This window comes from Rhinopithecus bieti, unplaced genomic scaffold (assembly GCF_001698545.2).
Source record: "Rhinopithecus bieti isolate Rb0 unplaced genomic scaffold, ASM169854v2 scaffold_10612, whole genome shotgun sequence".
NCBI lineage: Eukaryota > Metazoa > Chordata > Mammalia > Primates > Cercopithecidae > Rhinopithecus > Rhinopithecus bieti.
The window spans coordinates 3,010,636-3,033,657 of record NW_016806990.1 but is presented as its reverse complement, the minus strand read 5'-3'; the positions used below and the strand labels follow the sequence as shown (position 1 = coordinate 3,033,657).

General features: G+C 36.0%; 1 long non-coding RNA gene across 3 annotated transcripts in view; it reads right to left on the bottom strand.

Annotated features, from left to right (window-relative positions):
* Positions 1-23,022, bottom strand: part of LOC108534330 (uncharacterized) — a 324,475-nt gene that overhangs the window by 241,073 nt on the left and 60,380 nt on the right. For 2 of the 3 annotated variants that reach the window (XR_001886942.1, XR_001886945.1), the window contains exon 3: positions 15,618-15,822. The exons of the other annotated variant lie outside the window; for it this stretch is intronic. This is a non-coding gene — a long non-coding RNA (uncharacterized LOC108534330). The remainder of the gene's footprint in view (positions 1-15,617; positions 15,823-23,022) is intronic. 3 annotated transcript variants of the gene reach the window in all.

Genomic DNA, 23,022 nt, shown 5'->3' with positions numbered 1-23,022 from the left:
TCTTAGATCCTGGGGCACAAAAGTTTGCTTGACATTGGTCTTTGGGCAGCTCATCTCCATGCCTACCACAATGGATACATAATATGGCCAGAAAACTGGTAATCATACACAAAAATAAAGAGGGCCAGGCGCGGTGGCTCACGCCTGTAATCCCAGCACTTTGGGAGGCCAAGGCAGGTGGATCACGATGTCAGGAGTTCAAGACCAGCCTGACCAACATGATGAAACCCCGTCTCTACTGAAAATACAAAAATTAGCTGGGTGTGGTGGCACGTGTCTGTAATCTCAGCTACTCAGGAGGCTAAGGCAGGAGAATCGCTTGAACCTGGGAGGCAGAGGTTGCAATGAACCAACATCGTGCCATTGCACTCCAGCCTGGGAGAGAGAGGGAGACTCTGTCTCAAAATAAATAAATAAATAAATAAATAAATAAATAAATAGGAAGAAACAGAAGTAACAATGTTCAGTTTCACTAATAATAAAAGTAATGCAAATCAAAATAATGGTAATATACCACCTTGCCTATCAAGTTGCCAGTCATTTACAATATTAATAATAGCAAACACGTATCATGTAGTTGGTATGTGCCAGGGGCTACATTAAGAGCTACAGATCTACTATCTCACTTAATTCTCACAACACCATAAAATCTGTGCTATTGTTTCAATCTTAATATTGCAGATAAAGAAAGTAATACACATAAAGCTTAAATAAGTTGGTAAAGACCACACAATTACTAAGTGACAGAATTGGGGTCTGTGCTCTTAACCAATATCCTCATCACCTCCCTAAAATAATAACTGGCAATCATTGCAGGGAGCAGCAAGGCCAGTGCTGGCTAATCTACCACTGGGGAAAGTGCACGCAGAGACAAACTTTCTTAACAATAATTAAATAATATTGCCTTGAAAATGTTCCTATCCAATAATCCTACTTCCAGAAAATTGTTCTAAGAAAATAATCAGAATTGTGGTCAGTTATTTCTGCATAAGAATATTTCTAGCAACATTATTTCTGTTATTGAAGAAAGTTTAAACATCTAATAAATAAAATATGGTACATCCACATGATGAAATATCCTGCAACCATTAGAAATATTATATTAAAGAATATTTGAAGTTGAGGAAATACTTAGGATTGAATGTTTAGTTTTTTTGTTTTTGTTTTTTTAAGGCAAGAGGTAAACTAACACGTGCAGTCTGGTCCTAAGTATGTACATACATGTGCATACACACACACAGCTTTAGAAGAAAATATACTAAAAGTTAGTGGATATATCTTAATAGTAGGATTACAAGACATTTCTGCTTTATTTTTTGTATTTCTCTTTTTCAATTTTCTGCAATAAATTTAAATTGCCTTCATAATAAGAATAAAATGCTATATGTTGGTATACAACTAATCTTGTGATTTTAAAAAATGGGAATATTCACAGAAAAAGTATCCAGAATATATTAATAGTTTGATAAGTCTGTAGCTAAATCTCACTAGATGGAAGCAAATACTGACATAGAGCCATATTAGTAAGTTGACATTTTCACCATGCCATATTGAAGGACAAGAAACCTAAACATTTCTTTGGCCAGTCTTCTCCAGGTCATCTCAGGGTGTGTTTTTGGCCTGATTACACTATGTGGGACTGACAGGCGGCTTCTTGGTGAGGCACCTAAAGAATCTTGTTCTCTGAACTCCGATTCTCTGTTATATAAGCACTTAGTTATCAGGGTAGAGACAATTAGCGCAAGATTGAGAATTTTTTTCAGACAGGTTGAAGATAAACCCAGAAACCTTTCAAGTTTTCTTTGAAAGATTACTGTAATGATCAAGAAGTTTTGTTGTTGTTGTTGCTGCTGCTGCTGCTGCTGTTGATCTTAACCATAGAACCAGTCTGGAGAATAAAATTCTCCAGTCTGGAGAATAAAGTTCATGATAAAAATTAGATGTCTTTGACAATGAGCTGAGCCACCACACATATCTGATATCCCTTTATGACATTTTCAATAATGAGATAAATTCAAGGTTATGAGATAACTGCCAGGCCAGCCAATGCTTTCATGTGAACAGTTAGTTTTCAAATATACTGCATGTAATATACCCAATACAATGTAACAAACACTTTTCTGGAATAACAATGTAATTCCTAGATAAAGCACCAATGTTAAAAGATACACCTTGTCCTATGTTCACCTCCTTCACATACTATTTTAACCCATATCAGATACTGTTCAGTTTCTCATTCAAACAATTCTAAAAGGTAGGTTAGGTACCCTGATGTTAAAATTCCTGGGAACTGTGGGATAGGATAAGTTTGTGTATTAACAGCAAACCCTTAGATAATGATAATTATGTCTGAGGCATGCTTCTAGTACCATTGTATGCATTAACTCATGTAAGCTTCACAATCACCGTATGAGGAAAAGGATATTACAGATGGGGAAACTGAGGCACAAAATGGTTAAGTAACTTGTCCAGCAGGAAATCCAGGCAGTTTAATGCCAGAGCCCATATTTTTACCCACTTATTACGCTGCAATCTACAAGTTTAAAATAATAATTCAATTTAGGATCTTCAGGGACAGCTAAAAGCAGTAATGTTAGATTACCATCCTTAATTCTCAAATATTGACTCCGGCAATAACACCTAATGTCTCTTAGCAACATGTATACCATTCTTTTCTGTAGATGACATTTTTCATAACAGTCAGCCTATGAGATACACATTCAAGGGAAGTGGATTTCATTAACAGGTTGGCTCTTACTCCACTTATCTACTAGAACAAAAGGAATGTTCCAAGCTCTGCAGGTAAGATGTAGCAGTACTGAACCAGGTGGCATGACCTGCCACCCCCAATTCTTGGGAAGTCAGTCAGTTATGTGGTGCCCACTCCGAAGTGACAAACTTAGACCGAGTCCTGATGGCTTCAGCCAGCTCTGGTTTTTGAGCTGCCCATTGTATTAATCTTTCGATGTTCCCCAGAGACTTTCGATGTTCCCCAAGCTGCCTGCTCCTCCCACGTCTGCCAGTGATAACTACTATGCTCATCATCAGACTCTGGAAAACTACCCAGAGTCCCAGAAACTGTTCCAATAAAATTGTGAGAGTATGTTGTGGAAATTATATTTATTACTATTTGGTAAACTTTATCAGGGACATTTTCTATTTTCATTACTTTCAATAGCAAAAGCTGCAATTACTTTTGCACCAAACTGTACTCTTGAACTTTTTCTTCTTTTGTTTTGTTTTACCTGAACTACTACATTTTCACAAGGCAAAACATTAAAAGTGCTCGCTTGTCAATAATAACCCTTTAGTTCTTTCTGTATTCATCCATTCTCACACTGCTACAAAGAACTACCTGAGACTGGGTAATTTATAAAGAAAAGAGGTTTAATTGACTCACAGTTCCACACACTGTACAGGAAGCATGGCTGGGAGGCCTCAAGAAACTTACCATCATGGCAAAAAGGAAAGGGGAAGCAAGCGTGCCTTCACATGGCGGCAGGAGAAAGAGAGAGAGCAAAGGGAGAAGTGTCACTCACTTTTAAACCATCAGATTTGGCGAGAACTCACTCACTATCATGAGAACAGCAAGGGCAAAAATCTGTCCCTGGGATCCAATCACCTCCCACGAGGTCCCTTCCCCAACACTGGGGATTACAATTCAACATGAGATTTCGACGAGAACACAGATCCAAACCACACCAGTTCTACTTCCTAAATTTCACACTGATGGACCTGAAACATCACCCTATCTCAAGGTTGCACTTTTTGAGGGTAGAATCTGTATTTTGCATCCATTAGCCTACAAGTACATGATGAGTATCACCCCTCATAAACTGAACTGATTTGAAAATGGTGCGAAAATGTCCTGTGTTCCCCTGACTCTCAGGCAAGAACAATTGAACAGGCACAATGGCTAAATCCAAACAGAGTCCTACTTCTCAGGTATTGTTGAGACACATTTTAAGGCAGTACCCTAGATAGAGTCTTTACTGGGATTAATAAAAATGTCAATCTTGATTAAACCAAGAGGTGCTATTGGAAGGTTTCAAGGTAAACTTTATATATAATGCAATCCTACAATATAGCTCAGAAGAAAAAATTAATTTCAGTGTTAACCCAAATAGCTTTGCAGTTCAAGCAGTAAAAATCATGTCCAGATTTGCCCCTGTACTCCTAGACATGGCCAAACAATTCCTTCTTGGTAGAGCTGCTCTTTGAAAAGATAAAGAGCTCTGTCTGTCACTGCCAATAAATATCTCTACAAAAGCTCTAATTCCAGGAAGTACTTTAGAGCCCCTAGGAAGATAAAAGCAACTCCCCATTGAGGAGAGAATCTTAAAAATGCCCAGCAGCACCCTGGAGAGCAGCTCAGGAGTCCAAGCTACTGGAAACTGTGTTCTGAGGGATTTTAGGAAGAAACATCCCCCTCTAGGACTCTAAGACCTTAAGGAGCCACCCAACAGGCCATTTGGATATTAAGAGGATCTTTTACTTGGAAACTTCTGTTTCTTACTTGGTGAGAGAGTGGGGAAAACATCAGGAGCAAGAAAAGAAAAGTGTAAAAGGGAAAAGAGGAAAAACCGAAGGGAGAGCACCCATTATTTCCAGGCACTATGTGAGACGCTTTACAAGTCTTGCTTCATTTAATCCTCGTATCACTGCTATGTGAGGATTGGTATAAACTCCATCTTATGCATGAGGAAATTGACAACCAAAAGGATTAAAAAGAAAAAAAAAAAACTTGCCCTATGTGAAATATCTTGTAAGAGTCAATGTCAGGTCTGTGAATTTTTTACCATACTACATTGCCTTTCCCATCTGCCTTATTTGTTTCTATATGACCAGAAATCTGTTTGCTTTTTTCCCCTTACACATTATGCTGCAGGAGCAGAAAATTAATTATCTTCTTGGAAGTCTACCTGGTAAGATTGGTGTTTTAGAAAAACTGAATTGTCGGCAAAGGAAGAGTCCCTGAAATGCAGTACCCATTGGCATGGCTGTGATCTGGGTGTATCGAAATATTTAAACCTAATTTTCAATCTCCATTGCCCAGCTAATGCCATTGACTTGAGCTTTTTTCCAGGGCTTCCCTGACACTCGTTACCCACATCCTTCAGCTCAAAGCTTCCTATCTCAGTCTTATTGTTGATATAACAAATAGCTCCACCAGAACATCATTTCCTAATCCCAGACATTTATCACTTCTTTGAATTGTATCTTTACCATTCTCCATCTCTTCTTGTAAGCTTTTAACATAAGTTTCTCATGTGTTATACTAATATAATTTATTCACTTTTATTAAAGGCAGGATTCATAAGCTAAACAACTAAGGAAAAGAAGGAAGAAAGGGAGAAAGATAAAATATTTCCTGAATTTTGCAGCGTTTTCCCTCCTGTGGATCTGTTTACTTATTTAATCATGGAATTTTTAGAAATTGAATTTTAGATATATAGTTCAATTCGTTTGCTATATATATGCAGAAACTTCAGCAAAATTATACAACTAAAGGTGGGGTTGAAGCTATTTTGTCACAATTACATCACTGACTTTTCTCCCTATTATGATTGTATTCCCAGAAACAAACCACCTGAGTTATGTATAGCCAAGGTTTATGATACAGATATTTTGTTAGCTATGTAGATATTATGAAATATGTTACTTAATACTATAACTCAAGAAATTATTGCTTTATTCAATCATATACATTGAATTTCTAATTATAATAATCTCACAAGTATTTTAAGTTTAATCATCAATAATGTCTTTTTTATAGAAGTAAAGCTGGTGTCACTGGAATTCTGAGTAAACTTACAGACACACAGAATCAGTTTCTCAAGACCTATGGCTGTTTAATAAAACGGCCATAGAAGACCTTCTGGATTCTTTCTGCTTTTCTGAATTCTAAAATGCAATAGAAATAAGAGACACAGTATTTCTATCTTTGAAGCAAGCAAAGCACCTTAGTGTACATTTTTTAAATTTCTGTTTTGTGCTTCTCACTTTTATATAAACTATTTTTAAAACTAAAATGGAGAGAAGATCAGATTTTTGCAGAGTGCACAATTCTGAGATGAAAAGTGAAGATTAGTTGCAAAGGATGTTCCCTGCTTCACACTTACTTTGTAATTAAGTAAGGTGAACCTCAAACAGAAGCTGTAGAATAACACCCGCGTGCGCGCATGCACACACACACACACACACACACACCCCCCTGACATAAACTACTGCATTCCATTGTCATCAAAAATGTAAAGCTTAGCTGTCCCGAGGGCAAGCAAAATGAGCTTCTCAGCTACTCATCTGGGTTTCAGAATGGCATCTTGACAAGTGGATATTCTTCAGTACACAAAACAGCTCCACAAGTAAAAACCAGTTCAAAGACACCCTTTGCAGAAAGACGTCCTTTGCAGAAAGCCAGTTCACTATTTTGACAAAAGGATTATTTAAACACTAAATTACAGTCGAGATCTGTGAAAGATGTTAGTGAAATTCTCTCCTGCTGCTCCTTTTACAGAATTTCTTTGTTTCTGGTACTCTAATTAAATTAATTACATTTAAAAAGTTGTCATAATTTTGGGGTGTTACTATTTACCCTTCTTGCAATGTCAAATGGCACCATTATATTGCTAAGACTTAAGCATATGCTACCCACAAATAAGTGTGTGAATATTCTTTGATCCAAAAAGGTTATAAAATATACTGTTATTGTGCCTCTGTTTAGCTATTAAATCTTAGTAAATGATTTAAACAGCTCCATTTGAAGTCATATTAACACACCAAAGATTGTGCACTTCCTGAGGATTCTGACTTGTTGAGCTACTACAGCAATAGACTTTCTTTCATCATACTGAACTCTTTGTGCTTCATTTTCTTCCTGTTCACTATGTTTATATTTTATATTCTATTTGAAATACAGACTATTTTATCATTTCTAAATCATTTTCTTGCTTTATGGATTTACCTAAAAAATTCCTTGCTTCAAAATTGAGATGCCTTTATTTAAGATATGTGTTTCATATATATATGAAAATCATGTATATATAATGTTTTATCTTCTAATATGTCAGCCTGATACATAGAAAAGAGACTAATGCTAAAACTTTAGGTGCCATGATCATTTTCAGTTTCATGCATTTTGTATTATTTGTTTATATAGTAGTTGTGCCTCTGCTTTTAGTTCCTGTTAATTTATCCATCTTTTTTTCCTATCTGAGGAAGAAGGAAGTTTTTCTTTTGAAGTGAGCATTATATTTTTGGGAGGGGGGTAACTGTGATGTGCAGCTCCTCTATTGCCCATGAAGCAGTTCGAAATTCTACAAAAAACAATTAGTTTCTAACATACTCAAGTTGATTAATATGATTTGGCATTACTTGATATTGAAATTTTGCTTTAAAGTGCCATTTCTGTTTTAAGCTACATCTGCAGCTTCACATTAGTTGAAGTAAAATAACTCTCACCAAACAACATCAATTCAAAATTTAGAAATGACAATATATTGAGCATAGTTGAGATTCATTAAGAGTACAGATTATTTAAAATCACTAAAATGAATAGTCTTGAAAATTTTCCCCCCATTTTCCTTTTCTAATCAATTATGATAAGAAAATGTTGAAAATCCCAACAAAATGCAAACCAAGCCACTTTTTAACAACAAACAAACAATACACACAATAAAACCACTTCCATACACTGGGTAACACACAAATATTTGTTAAAAACAAAACTATATTATTATCTTCTATCCTCAAATTTACTTTCTTGAAAGCGAAACTACATCATTGCCTATTTTCTATAACTCAAGCTTTCATTTTGTAATAAAACTGCTGTTTCAACCTTTTCTTAGTTTCTTGGGTTATTCTCTCTGTCTGTAAGAATTGTTCAGCTTCTACTGACCTAGGTAACACTTGCTCGTGTCAAAACTTAACTCAGGAGTCATCTCCTACAAGAAGTTCTCCATAAACCCCAAGAGTAGGTGATTTTTCTCCTATTTGTCCCCATATGACCCCACATTTCTCCTCACCCAGGGTATGAGCTCTTCAAACCTACCACAGTGTCTAGTTCATAGTAGGCATTCAAGGAATGTTTACTGTTTATTAACAATTCTAAACTCGGTACCTTAGGTAATAGTAACAGCTAAGCTCTCACTTTTAGGTAGCTGTGACTGTACAAATCATTCATTACACATTATCTTTTTCTAATCCAGTGGTTCTCAATGTGTGTTCTCCACATCAACATCAACATTGCCTGGGAACCTGTTACAAATGTAAATTCTTGGGCCCTACCCCAGACCTAACAAATCAGCAGCTCTGTGATTGGGTCTTTTCAATCAACGTTTCAACAAGCTCTCCAGATGATTCTGATACCTGCTAAAGTTTCAGAAATACTGCTCCAACTAGAAATGAATATTTGTTCCTTAAAAGGAGTTGTTTTATAAAAACAAATCAGTGTGAAAATGAGAATTTACCTTCTAAAACAATAAAAAGATGACCCAGGCTGGAGTGCAGTGGCATGATCTCGGTTCACTGCAACTTCTGCCTCTCAGGTTCAGGTGATTCTCCTGCCCCAGCCTCCCAAGTAGCTGGGATTACAGGCGCCTGCCACCACACCAGTTAATTTTTATATTTTTAGAAGAGATGGGGTTTCACCATATTGCCCATGCTGGTGTCAAACTCCTGACCTCAGATGATCCACCTGCCTCAGCCTTGCAACGTGCTGGCATTACAGGCGTGGGCCGCCCCGCCCCGCCACTCATGCTATTTTGAGACTTCTTTGGGTATATGTTCTAATCTTAGGCCCTTTACTAAAGTGCTCGTAATATAAGAATTTAATCAGGGTGAAATGAAGAAAAAATTTAAAAACTAAATATATTCAGGAATAAAAAACATACAGTGAAGAAAATGAATACCCGCATCACGTTACTAAAACAAGGTCTGTAACAGAACAGTGAGTGACAAATTCACTATGGATCATCTAGTAACCCTATTTCTGTGAGGCCTAGATGAATACAACATACCATGATGGCAAGTGGACTGAGTTCTTACCATTCATTTATCATAAAGTGTCTGGTTATATAAACAGAGCTAGCATCAACTCAAAATGAAAAAGGAAATGGGTACAATTATCAACACAGAAATATTTAAATTCTCATGTTTACTCAATGATAGGGGCTTCATTTGTGTTTTGTTTTTTGTTTTAATTGAATTATCCAGAAAACTTTTCCTCAGTGCTCTACTCCACATGGCCTTTGGAGCACAAACTAATTCAGGGAAACATTTTAGATGAGCCTGAAGTTCATCCGGTACATTACCAAAAATAACAGAGATAAGGCAAGAACAAGACAATAAAAGAGCTATTTAAGGGAGTGATCACATCCTAAGTAAGAAAAAATTAAAATAATACCCTAATATTAATATAAGCAATTGTAGAGGTAAACATATGTTATCCCATGTTGCCATGAGCTTGCATTTAACTCTGTGGAACAATTAGGAAATAACTTTCTCATTTCAGAGGCAAAAGTTGAGACCGATAAGGCAGGTCTTCTGGTTGTTTGGTTATTGATTTTCTAATCCAATTGTAAAGCTCTGACTTAAAGCAGAGATTGACTATCAGTTAGCAGTGTTCATTAAATTTCACAAACACAGAGTCTAAGACGCTAAGTAATTTCAAGACATAAATGAATGAAAAGAAAATACATACCTCATACATTTCCTTTAATTTCACAAAGTGACATTTGAGAGCTATGCATTATTTTAACTATTACATTATTGAGTGGTAATTAATTTGAAGTACAAAAGTTTGCTGGAATTCGTGAACAGATGCCTCAGATGCAGTCGACTGCTTCCCTCTTCTGGCCAAAAGTGGAGGGAAGTTTGACTTTTATTACTGGAATCTGAACAGAATTGTCTTCATGAGCGACTCTAAAATCAGGTCTTAAACAATGAAAATTTACTATACTTTCTATCAGCAGGATAAAATGCAATATAATTCAGAAAGCATAGGTTAAACTATCCAGAAATTATTTGTAGGCAATTTCTTTGAGCTTTTCATTGGTAAAAAATTTTGAAGTGTAAAGAGATTTAAATCTGTGTTTGCCGAACAGTCTTCAGAATAGGAAATGGTGGATTTCATCGTTCTTGGGTCACTGGGGGTTAATATATTTTGATTGTCAACTAAAATTATTCATAGATGGTGGAATGAGCATTGGTGATTCTTACAGGGGAAAAAATGAGAAATTACAAAGATAAACTCCAGAGATTTCTATCACAGGTTCTAGAATAAAATGCAATTTCTCTTCATGATCTTGCTAAGCTTTGCAAGTGTTACGAAGGGCAATGACAAGATTAAATCATCAGATCAAGAGACTCAAAAATATCCCCTTAATTGGGATAATTTAAATAATTTAAATCTCCCTATAGGTTGTAATATAGACATAGACCCCCCCAAATGACTGAAAAAAAATCCATTACAGAAAATTTCGAGAAAAAATAAACTCTTATAAAAAGGCTTTCGTAAAATATTCTTTGCCTAATTTATACAATTACAAATCTGTATGCATATAGACAAATCTATAGACAAATCTCATTCCATATTTCATTCAAAAGGATGAAGACTGGAGATATATATATATGTATATTTAACTTGGAAAGGAGATTATTTTATATATATAATATATACAATATTAATTTGGAAAGGAGAGCTGTATTTCCCATAAAGGGTTGCAGCCTGCAGGGTGGCCAGGCTGTCTGATGGGCTGGGAAGCACAGCATCTGGCAGAAGCCAGAAAAGACATTTTGAGGGAGGAGAAAGGGGGACAAGAATTCATGCTGAATGGGGTGGCTAAATATACATATTTAATGAGCTATAGGAGGTGAATGAATATTTATGATAGGAGAAACATGTGCACGTGCAATAGAGCGATATGCTCCTTCATGGGTCCCATGTACCAAAAATGGCAGCATTGGCATGATCTCAGGGAGTTTTCCACCCTGGGACGGCAAAAGGTGAAGAGAGGGCAAAAAGGCATCATTTTTTGAGGACAGCATCATCCTGATACCAAAACCTGGCAGAGACACAACAAAAAAAGAAAACTTCAGGCCAATATCCCTGATGAGCATCAGTGCAAAAATCCTCAACAAAATAAGGGCAAACTGAATCCAGCAGCACATCAAGAAGCTTATCCACCACGATCAAGTTGGCTTCATCCCTGGGATACAAGACTGATTCAACATATGCAAATCTATAAACATAACCCATCACATAAACAGAACCAATGTCAAAAACCACATGATTATCTCAACAGATGCAGAAAAGGCTTTCAATAAAATTTGACATTCCTTTATGTTAAAAACTCTCAATAAACTAGGTATTGATGTAACATATCACAAAATAATAGAAGCTATTTATGACAACTGCACAACCAATATCATACTGAATGAGCAAAAGCTGGAAAGCATTCCTTTTGACAACCAGTACAAGACAAGGATGCCCTCTCTCACCAGTCCTATTCAACATAGTATTGGAAGTTCTGGCCAGGGCAATCAGGCAAGTGAAAGAAATAAAGGGTATTCAAATAGGAAGAGCAGCAGTCAAACTGTCTCTGTTTGAAGATGACATGTTTCTATATTTAGAAAACCCCATCATCTCAGCCCAAAAACTCCTTAAGCTGATAAGCAACTTCAGCAAAGTCTCAGGATACAAAATCAATGTGCAAAAATCACAAGCATTCCTATACACCAATAAGTGGTGTAGAGTTAATTTTTGTATAAGGTGTAAGGAAGGGGTCCAGTTTCAGTTTTCTGCATATAGGTAGCCAGTTTTCCCAGCACCATTATTAAGTAGGAAATCCTTTTCCCATTCCTTGTTTGTGTCATGTTTGTCAAAGATCAGATGGTTGTAGATGTGTGGTGTTATTTCTGAAGTTTCTCTTCTGTTCCATTGATCTATATGTCTGTTTTGGCACCAGCACCATGCTGTTTTGATTACTGTAGCCCTGTAGTATAGTTTTAAGTTAGGTAGCATGATGCCTCTCACTAGTCAAAGCATGTTGAGAGAGCAGAGAGCCAAATCATGAATGAATTCCCATTCACAATTGATACAAAGAGAATAAAATACCTAGGAATACAGCTAACATGGGATGTGAAGGACCTCTTCAAGGAGAACTATAGACCACTGCTCAATAAATAAGAGAGGATATAAACAAATGGAAAAACATTTTGTCCTCATGAATAGGAATAATCCATATCATGAAAATGGCTATACTGTCCAAAGTAATTTACAGATTCAACACTATTCCCATCAAACTACCACTGACATTCTTCACAGAATTAGAAAAAACTACTTTAAATTTCATATGAAACCAAAAAACAGCCCATATAGCCAAGACAATCCTAAACAAAAAGAGCAAAGCTGGAGACATCATGCTACCTAACTTAAAACTATACTACAAGACTACACTAACCAAAACAGTCTGGTACTGGTGCCAAAACAGACATATGGATCAATGGAACAGAAGAGAAACTTCGGAAATAACACCACACATCTACAGCCATCTGATCTTTGACAAACCTGACAAAAACAAGGAATGGGAAAAGGATTTCCTACTTAATAAGGTGCTGGGAAAACTGGCTACTCATATGCAAAAACCTGAAACTGGACCCCTTCCTTACACCTTATACAAAAATTAACTCAAGATGGATTAAAGATTTAAATGTAAAACTCAAAACCATAAAACCCTAGGCAACACCATTCAGGAAATAGGCATAGGCAAGAATTTCATGACAAAAACAGCTAAAGCAATTGCAACAAAAGCCAAAATTGACAAATGGGATCTAGTTAAACTAAAGAGCTTCTGTACAGCAAAAGAATCCATCATCATAATTAACAGGCAACCTACAGAATGGGAGAAAAATTTTGCAATTTACCTATCTGACAAAGGTCTAATATCTAGAATCTACAGGGAACTTAAACAAACAACCCCATCAAAAAGTGGGCAAAGGATACGAGCAGACACTTCCCAAAAGAATTTATGCGGCCAACAAACATATGAAAAAAAGCTCAACATCACCAATCATTAGAGAAATGCATATCAAAACCACAATGAGATACCATCTCACACCAGTCAGCATGGTGATTATGAAAAAGTCACCAAACAATAGATGGTGGCGACACTGTAGATAAATAGGAACACTTTTACACTGTTGGTGGGAATGTAAATTAGTTCACCATTGTGGAAGACAGTGTGGCGATTCCTCAAGGATCTAGAACCAGAAATACCATTTGATCCAGCAATCCCATTACTGGGTATATACCCAAAGGAATATAAATCATTCTACTATGAAGACACATGCACATGTATGTTTATTGCAGCACTGTTTACAATAGCAAAGACATAGAACCAACCCAAATGCCCATCAATGATAGACCAAATAAAGAAAATGGTACATAAACACCATGGACTACTATGCAGCCATAGAAAGAAATGAGATCATGTCCTTTGCAGGGACATGGATGAAGCTGGAAGCCATCATTCTCCACAAACTAACACAGAAAACAGAAAACCAAACATCGCATGTTCTCACTCATAAGTGAGAGGTGAACAATGAGAACACATGGACACAGGGAGGGAAACAACACACACTGGGGCCAGTTAGGGGATGGGGGAGAGGGGAAGGAGAACATGAAGATAAATAGCTAATGCATGCGGGGCCTGAAACCTAGATGATAGGTTGATAGGTGCCGCAAACCACCATGGCACACATAACAAACCTGCATGTTCTGCACATGTATCCCAGAACTTAAAGTAAATTTAAAAATAAATAAATAAATACAATAGCAAACTAAAAAAAGTCTGACAGCCAATTTAAATGTTCTAGGCCAGATGGGAATGGAGTTGGACAGGCAGGCATCAACCTTTAAAACAAGGTAATGAATTTTAAAAATTTGTGATTGATGTAAGAACCAAAAAAAAAAAGCCAAAAGCAAGGTTTTGAAGTTATATGCGAGAATAAGAAATTGTATTAAAATTAAAATTTGTGGAAACAAGTGCTTTGAAATATTGATAAGAAACATAAAGCAACTAAAGGAACTCAACTTACTGATTGCAGAATATCTGAATGCAAAGAACAACCAAAATTTGAATCCCTCTGTTCCATATTTACTTTTCAAAAATTAAATTTAAAACTCCCAAAGAAGCAAATGAATGATTTAAAAATTAACACGATAAAATTGCACTGGGTATTCAAGGGATAATAATATGGAATCAAATATATACAAGTCCTCATAACATTTTATAAAGTAATTTAAAACATTCCTAATAATGAGGGACTTCTCAGTTTCTTTGATGACCCTGATGGCTATTACCAAAATTAGCTGCCAGTAGATTAAAAGGGGATTTTGTGCATTATGAAAAAGGTAACCTTTCCTTTTTCTTAACTGCATAAAGTGCAATTAAGAAAAAATCACCACTGTACAAATCTGCAGTGACTTGGAGGTGAACGGCACCCCTAGAGTTCTGCAATGCACCTGCTTGCACAGCTGTCTATTTACAATGTGACAACCAATGGGGCATTCCAAAATCCATTAGCAGATCCTCTATGCAGAGCTTGCAAAGTTGTGGTTGGAAACCAAGATACAGAAGTCTAAAACATTCAAGAAGGTGGTTACATTTTAACTGAGAGAGTTTTCTCGAAGACAGCTGTGCATGTCCCTGCTCCAAAGGGAGAGGGTTAAATGTGCTTACTCCTTATCTTTAGCCAGAAAAAAAAGAAAAATTGGTAGGGCCATTTGGAGACTGGGCTGCACAGTGGGCAAGGGTCTGACGCGGGCCTGAGAAATCTAGTGTGAGAATCAATAACATGTTATCTACCCTGATAGCGGACAAAAGAGACATTCCTCCATTGGAAATAGCCTAGTGTTACAGTATGTGTCTGGGCAAAGAACGTGTGAGGTTTCTCCTATGGACCCAATGAGATCCACTCAAGAAACAGAGCAAGGCTGGGGATGTCTTAGGTCTTCCCTAAGTAGATCCTTCTGGAAGGCAGAAATGCAGCAGAAGGAACCTGGAGGCTAACAATGCTAACAAAATAGACTCTCAGTTTCACCTAAATGCCCAGAAAAAAGATGGCCAACCTCAGTGGCCACAAGATCAAAAGATGATTTTATGCAGAAAAGTGAATGTGTGGGGAAATAAAGAAGCCAAGTTGAAAGACCTGCAAATCAGAGATTTCCCATGATGCAGAGGATAGAAGAGTATCCTGCACAACAGCCCCATAAGAATGAGACAGCCAGCTGCAGGCCCAACAACAAGGTCACTCAAGTACCGGGAGGAAGAACTTTAAATAAAGTAGAATATCCAAATTTCACCACTGAACATATTAAAAATTGAATTGAGACTTTAAAAAAAAAAACTAGAATTGTTTTATATTGAAGTAACTCCACTCTCAAGAGACTTTATCAGGCTCAAAGCACAAACCACAGACTAGCAGCATTAGCATCACGGAGGACCTCCTTAGACATGCAGATACTCCAGACCTACTGAATCACAATCTTCATTTTAACAAAACCCTGAGTGATCTGCATGCACGTCAACGTTTAAGAAGTACAGTGATCTTACTACCTCTAGCTTTCCTGGCTGGTTGGCTTCTCATCATTCTTCTTTCTCCCTTCTTCCTTCTTTTCCTTCTCCCTCTTCTCCTTGCTTCCAGAAAGAAACCGACCTCACCCTCCAATAGTTGGCACTAACACACACTGGTCCAGAGGGTTGCTCACCATTTACTTTCTTCCTGCCTGGAACGGTGTTACACCACCAGGAGCTGCAGCAACTGTGGGGTAACCAGAATGTGAATTAAAATCAATGTCCTAGGAATGGCAGAGGAAACAGAAAGAGCCCAGTTTTTAGACTGTTGAGCTCCTGCACCAGCCCTCAACTGTCTTCCTCTAGACTTCATGCTATGTGAGAAAAAATAAATAAATAAACCTGTACTCATTTAAGCCACTTTAGTCAGGCATTCTGTTCTTTTCGATTATTTATATAACTGTATCATAAGGTATGAAATCAATGTTACCATTGCGGAGTGAACAGAGAGCTCTGAAAAAGAGGGAGAATCGCTTCTGAGAAGCGGCCTTCTTTGTTGCAGCCAAAGTGTCCCTTTCCCTTTGAAAATTCTGATACAATATTTTGATCATACACTAAACTTTTATATGTTAGCTATCAGAACTCAACTCTCTCTTTTTAACAGCCATGTCTATTTTGAGGTATTCAAACAAGTTTTTTAAAAAGCATTTCAATCAGAAGAACACCAAGAAATATTGGCATGTGACATCCCCTACAGTGAGACTCGTGGAATGTCCTAAGATAAGACTGTCTGAAATAAGCTTTTACAGTAATCGTGTAAACTAGAAATAATACAACTTCTTTGGTCCTCTCCCAGTAAACACCATTTCCCCTTATCCACACAATAAAGAAGAGGAAATGAGGCATAGCGAATGCAAGCTTGTCCAGAGATCTTCTCTCTTTACAAATGCCTCCAATTTATACCACCACCAATAGGTTCTTCATTATATTTGTAAAAGCTAGTTGCCTACATTTGACAAATTGTTAAAGCTGGTATGTAGAAGAGGACAGAAAAGCCATTATTCAGATGTCTTAGTCATGTATAGGCATTTTGCCATTAAAAAAGAAGAGAGGGAGAAAACCTCAGACAGGAAATATTAGTTATTGGACCACTTCATGATTAATAATGACCTTTTAAAACAGTTCTTAATGTTCCACAACATGTGATTCTCAGTGTGGTTGCTTTTGGCATCTGGGGCTGGACAGCTCCTTACTATGTGGGAATGTCCCATGCCATGAAGGATTTTTGCATCCCCGGCGGCACCCACTAACTAAATATCAGTAACAACATCGCCCATCACTGTGATAGTATCTGCCCCGCCGCCCGTTTCCTGTCTTGCCCACATATTTGCAAATATAAGGAGTAACATATGTATTTAAACCTACTGGGTTAGTACCTGCAGGACAAAAGTAAAACAATCTTCCATCCCAAAATCATGTAAAAGCTTCTTTATACTTGCTTTATACTTGCTTTTCGTCATTTTATAGCTTCATTTCTTACATTAAGATTTTAATACATCTGAATTTTCTTTTGGGATAAGATCTGAAATAGGGCTGGAATATTATATTTTCCTTATGTTTTTTTTTTCCAATACCATTTTAAAGAAGTATCCTTTCTTCAGTGATAGAACACAAAATCAATTTCTATCCTAAGACAAACTTTTCATCATCATTAGGTTTCCTTATGGACTTCTCTTTCTGTTGAAAATATGTCTGTTCCTGTATTGTTATCTTATTATTTTAATTATTAGAACCCTCACATGTTTAATTTCTAGGAGGCCAAAGAGTGCCTTAGTACCCTTTTTAATCAAAATTATCTTTACTGTTCTTATCTGTTTGTTCTTCCTATGAGTTCAAGAATAGTCTGTCAAGTTTTTAAAAGAAATCCCAACAGAATTTAATTAAAACATATTAGATTTATAGGCTAATTAGGAAAAGTATTATTTTCTAATGTTAGGTCTTGCCTATGAACAACAGAGATGGCTTCCATGTCTGTTCAAGTCTTCCGTTACATTATTCTGGGAAGTTTAAAACGTTTCCTGCACAGATTCTACATCTATTTGTATTTGCCAGGTTAACGCCTAGGTTATATTTGGTATTGAATTGGGATTTTGTATTTATCGTGCTTTCAAACTACTGATTTCTTATTAATGTTTATATATTTCTGCATGACTAGCTAATATGCTATAGTAGGCTTATTCCATAGTCTACGGAAATTTTCAGATACCTGAGCATATCATTGACAACGGATGATTTTTGCCTCTGTCCTCAAACTCACTTATTTTAAGGATAAAAGAACATTGGTGATAGTGTGGGCCTTATTGTCTTGTTCCTGACTTTAACAGAAATGTCACTGACTATAAAGGTGGCCATTGCTGGTTTTGGACACGCTTTATAATATTAGAGAAGAATCTTTAAGTAGGAGTCACTAGGAATTTTTGTGGAAAAAAAATCATTTTTCACATTTTATCTGCTGATGAGATGAATTATATAAATAGATATCCAATTATTTAACCATTCCTTAATTCCAAAAATAAACCCTTAATCACAGCTTGCTATTGTTAATTTTCATGCTGAGATGTATTTACTTTTATTTATTTAGCATTTTTATCTCTATGAATAAATAAGTTTGGCCTGTTTTATTTTCTTTGAGCAAGTTTTGTAAGGTAGCAAGGTTTGCCATTTTGAAATACAAAGAGATATTTCTTATCTTTTGCATCCTCTGGAACCTTTTAAAAAAATAGAAATATATTCTCAAAGAATTAAAAAGCAAATCTTCCGTTATTTTGAATCAAGGAAATATATACACATATATTTACATATAAATATATTTCTTTGACGGCTATTCCATTTCTTACAATATTTTAATTTGTGTACATTAAAATTATTTATACCTCCTATGAAAGACACTGCTGGTTACCTATGCAATGTCTATTGCTTCTTCTCCTTTGTCAGCATTTTGTTAGGCATAGCACTGTGTTCAACTAAGAATCCTTAATCTCCCAGCCTCCTTTGCAATTAGCATTAGCTGTACAACCTATTTCTGATCAGTGAGAATTCAGTGGGAGAGCTCTCGTCGCAAATCAAAAGGCACAGTTCCAAAAATATAAAGCTTTTGATCTCCCTTCTTTCCTCCTGGAATGCAGATGCAATGCCTGGATGTGTACCAGCAATTTTTTTTTTTTTTTTTAGAGGGAGTCTCCCTCTGTCACCCACGCTCAAGTGCAGTGGCAAGATCTCGGCTCACTGCAACCTCTGCCTCCCAGGTTCGAGCAATTCTCCTGCCTCAGCCCCCTGAGTATCTGGGATTACAGGCACATGCCACCACACCTGGTTAATTTTTGTATTCTTAGTAGAGACAGGCTTTCGCCACATAGGCCAGGATGATCTCGAACTCTTGACCTCAGGTCATCCGCCTGCCTTGGCCTCCCAAAGTGCTAGGATTAGACGTGTGAGCCACCGCACCTGGCCTGTACCAGCAATCTTGTGGTCATGAGGCTGATAGAGAAGAAGGATAGGAAAACAGGAAGTTATGAGAAGTCTTAGTGCCTGACAGTATTGTTGTGCTGCAATTCCAGTCCTAGACTGCTTACTTCTGGAGCTCTCGTTGCATGAGGAAAACAGAAGTATTTGTTTATTTAAATCACTCACTACTAGGTGAGGTTATTTGCTTTAAACATAGTTCTAAAAATACACTTTCTACCTGTAGTTCAAAACTGACTTTTATTGAGGGCTTACTTTATGATACGTATTTCTGTAAGCATTTTAGAAATTTATCACATAAAATCTTCACACCCTCCTATAAAGCAGGTGCTACTATTTATCCTAATCAGTGGCCAGTAAGTGGGTAAAGTTGGTGATGTTATTGTTAATTATAATGCTATTATCATGTCTATACTAAAATTATAGATCTATGCTTCCTAATTTTCCTATTAGTCTTGGGTAGAAGCCTCTCTTTTCCTTTTTTTTTTTTTTTTTTTTTTTTTTTTTTTTTTTTTTTTTTTTTTTTTTTTTGAGATGGAGTCTTACTCTGTCACTAGGCTGGAGTACAGTGGGGCGATCCCCAATCACTGCAATCTCCGCCTCCTGGGTTCAAGCGATTCTCCTGCCTAAGCCTCCCAAGTAGCTGGTGGTGCCTGCCACCACGCCCAGCTAATTTTTGTATTTTTAGTACAGATGGGGTTTCTCCATGTTGGTCAGGCTGGTCTTGAACTCTGGACCTCACTCCAGACCTCAGGTTATCTGCCCGCCTCAGCCTCCCAAAGTGCTGCGATTACAGGCATGAGCCACCATGCTCAGCCAGAAGCTTCTCTCTTAATTGGATATTTTAAGAAAACCATTCTTGGAATATTTTTATCAAGTGAACTAAAGAATTAACTAAAGAACTAAGAATTAAAGTAAAGTGAATTTCAAATGATTAAGTTGTGATTTTGAGGGAGTTAAATCTTTGTTACTAATTTTCATTTTAACTCTATTATAATAAAATGATTATTCTTCGGGGAACTTACTGAATTATCAATTTTCGTGACTACTCCATTGGCATAGGAAGAGGTATGTTTGCTTTCATTAGCCACAATGTTTCATATGTATCTGTTAAATTAACCTCATAAGTTACATTCCTGAGATCTTCTATATGCTTACTTGACCTCATAGAGTAGGAAAGGTTAAAATCTCTGACATTTCCATTATTTCTTCCTTGTATTTTAATGATTTTACTTTACATATTTTGATGATATGTTATTTGGCACATAACGATTGTTACTTTTATCATCATTGTGAATCAGCAATATAAAGATGTTCTCTTTATATTAAGATATTCTAAATTATAAATAATTACATCAAGGTATTTATATTAAGATATTAATATAAACGTCTTTTGCAGTATAAAGACCTAATTATTTTGGTCTTGGTCTGATTTTAATGTTTCAAGCACTGTTTTCTTTTTTGTTTTGTTTCTTTTCATTTGCCTGATTCAATTTGTGCCTTTGTATTTTTAAGGCATTCATATTTGTAGTTATAAAGTTTATATTTGGTTTTATTTTGTCTTCATGTTCTGTTTTCTGTTTTGATGTTCCTTTGATATTTGCTATTTGCTTTATACATGGCAGTATTTGTCTGCTGCTTTGTCTGATTTTTCTTTTGAAAGGTTTTTTTTTCTTATTTTCAACTCAGTGATTATCCTTAAGATTTTTCTAAACATTTTAACCTATATTTACATAATGGTTAGGATAACAAGTGAAAACTAACTTTGCTTGATTTCATCTTCTGTTTGAAAAACCTCCTCCACCTGGTTCACTCTTTGTGAATTTTATCTCAGACTAGGTCCAGATTTTCACTATACAATTTTTAATGTTTATATCTATCTTTTAAGAATAAATTTTTACATGTGCCTTTTAAATCTACAATCTTACACTATTTTAACTGGCTCCAGTGTTCATGGACTGTGTTTCCATATCATAATCATGGTACTGATCTCTTAATTTTTATCATCTTCAATTGGCAAGAATGGATCTGCAAAGCTGTAAATTACCATTACACTTGAAATAGAGTGGACCTCTGTAAAACATGCTAAGTTGACAACTTTTTCACCTTACCATTAATACTTTTAATACAATAGTAGAGAATTTGAGTCAAATTGGTCTGAGCTAATTTTCCTAGGTTATTCATTTTTTGAATTTTTTGATACATACAGTTCACCATTGAAAGTCTACATTTCAGTGGTCTTGAGTACATTCAAAAGAATGTGCAACAATAACCACTATCTAATGCCAAATGCTTTCATCATCCTCAAAAAGAAACCCCACTCCCCACTCCCCCTTTTCCTCATCCCCTGGAAATCGTTAATATACCTTCTGTCTCTATGCACTTGCTTTTGCTAAACATTGTATACAAATGAAATTATATGATATGTGGCCTTTGTGTCTGGCTTATATTAGGCATAATGTTTCCAATATTCATGCACACTGTAGCATATAACAGTACTTCATTTCTTTTCATGGGTAAGTAATATTCCATTGTATAACTACACCTCATTTTGTTCATCCATTCATCAGTCGTTGTACATTTCTGTGGTTTCCACTTTGGCTATTATGAGTAATACTGCTATAAATATTCATGTACAAGTTTTGATATAAATGTATGTTTTCATTTCTCTTGGGTTTTCATTTCTCTTGGGTATATAATAAGAATGGAATTGCTGGGTCATATGATAATTGCATGTTTAAATTTTAAGGGACTGCCAGGCTGTTTTCCAAAGTGGCTATACCATTTTACATTAGCACCAGCAACATATGATGGTTCTAGTAGCTCCACATCCTTGCTAACACTTGTTAATTTCTGTGATTTTTAATTTATTATTATAGCCATACTAGTGCAGGGGTATGAAGTGGTATCTCACTGTGGTGTTGACTTGCATCCCCAAATGCCGTCGAGCATCATTTTATGTACTTATTGGCCATCTGCATATCATCTTTGCAGAAATGTCTACTCAAAACTGTTGCACATTGTTCAATTAGATTATTTCCCTTTTTATTATTGTTATGGGTCTTTTATACGCTTTATAAAATAGACCCTTATCAAATACATGATTTGCAAATATTGTCTGCCATTCTGCAAACTGTCTTTTTGCTTTCTTGGTAGTGCTCTTTGATGTGCAAAAACAGGTTTTTAATGTTGATGAATTTCAATGGATATATTCTTTTCTTTGATTGCTTTTGTTTTTGGTGTCATACCTAAGTAACTGTTGCCTAATTGAAGGTAGAGAAAATATACACCTATTTTCTTCCATTCTAGATTAATTTTTATATATAGTGTAAGACAGTCATTCAAATTCATTCTTTAGCATGTGGACATTCTTTAGCATGGCACCATTTTAAAAAAGACTATTCTTTCCCCCATTGAATGATCTTGGCACTCTTGAGTGAAAATCAACTGACCAACTGACTATGTTAGGGTTTATTTCTGTACTCTCAGTTCCATTCCATTGAACTATATATGTCTATTATTTCTGCCAGTACCACACTGGCTTGATTAATCTCACTTTTTAACAGGTTTGAAATCAGTAAATGTGAGTCCTACAACTTTGCTTTATTTTTTTCAAGATCATTTTGACTATTCAGGATGTTTACTATCTCTTATGAAGTTTTGGATAGACTCTGCCATTTCTGTTATTTAAAAAAAAGGCAATTGACATTTTAATAAATACTGCATCAAACTTATAGATCAATTTGGCGTCTTTTACCATCTTAACAATATAAAGTCTTTTCATTCACAAATACAGAATGTGTTTCCATTTATTCTTTAAATAAAAGACATTTATTTAATGTCTTTCGACAATGTTTTGTACCTTTCAGTATACAAATCTTGATTTATTCCTATGTATCCTAGGTTTTTTTTTTTTTTTTTTTTT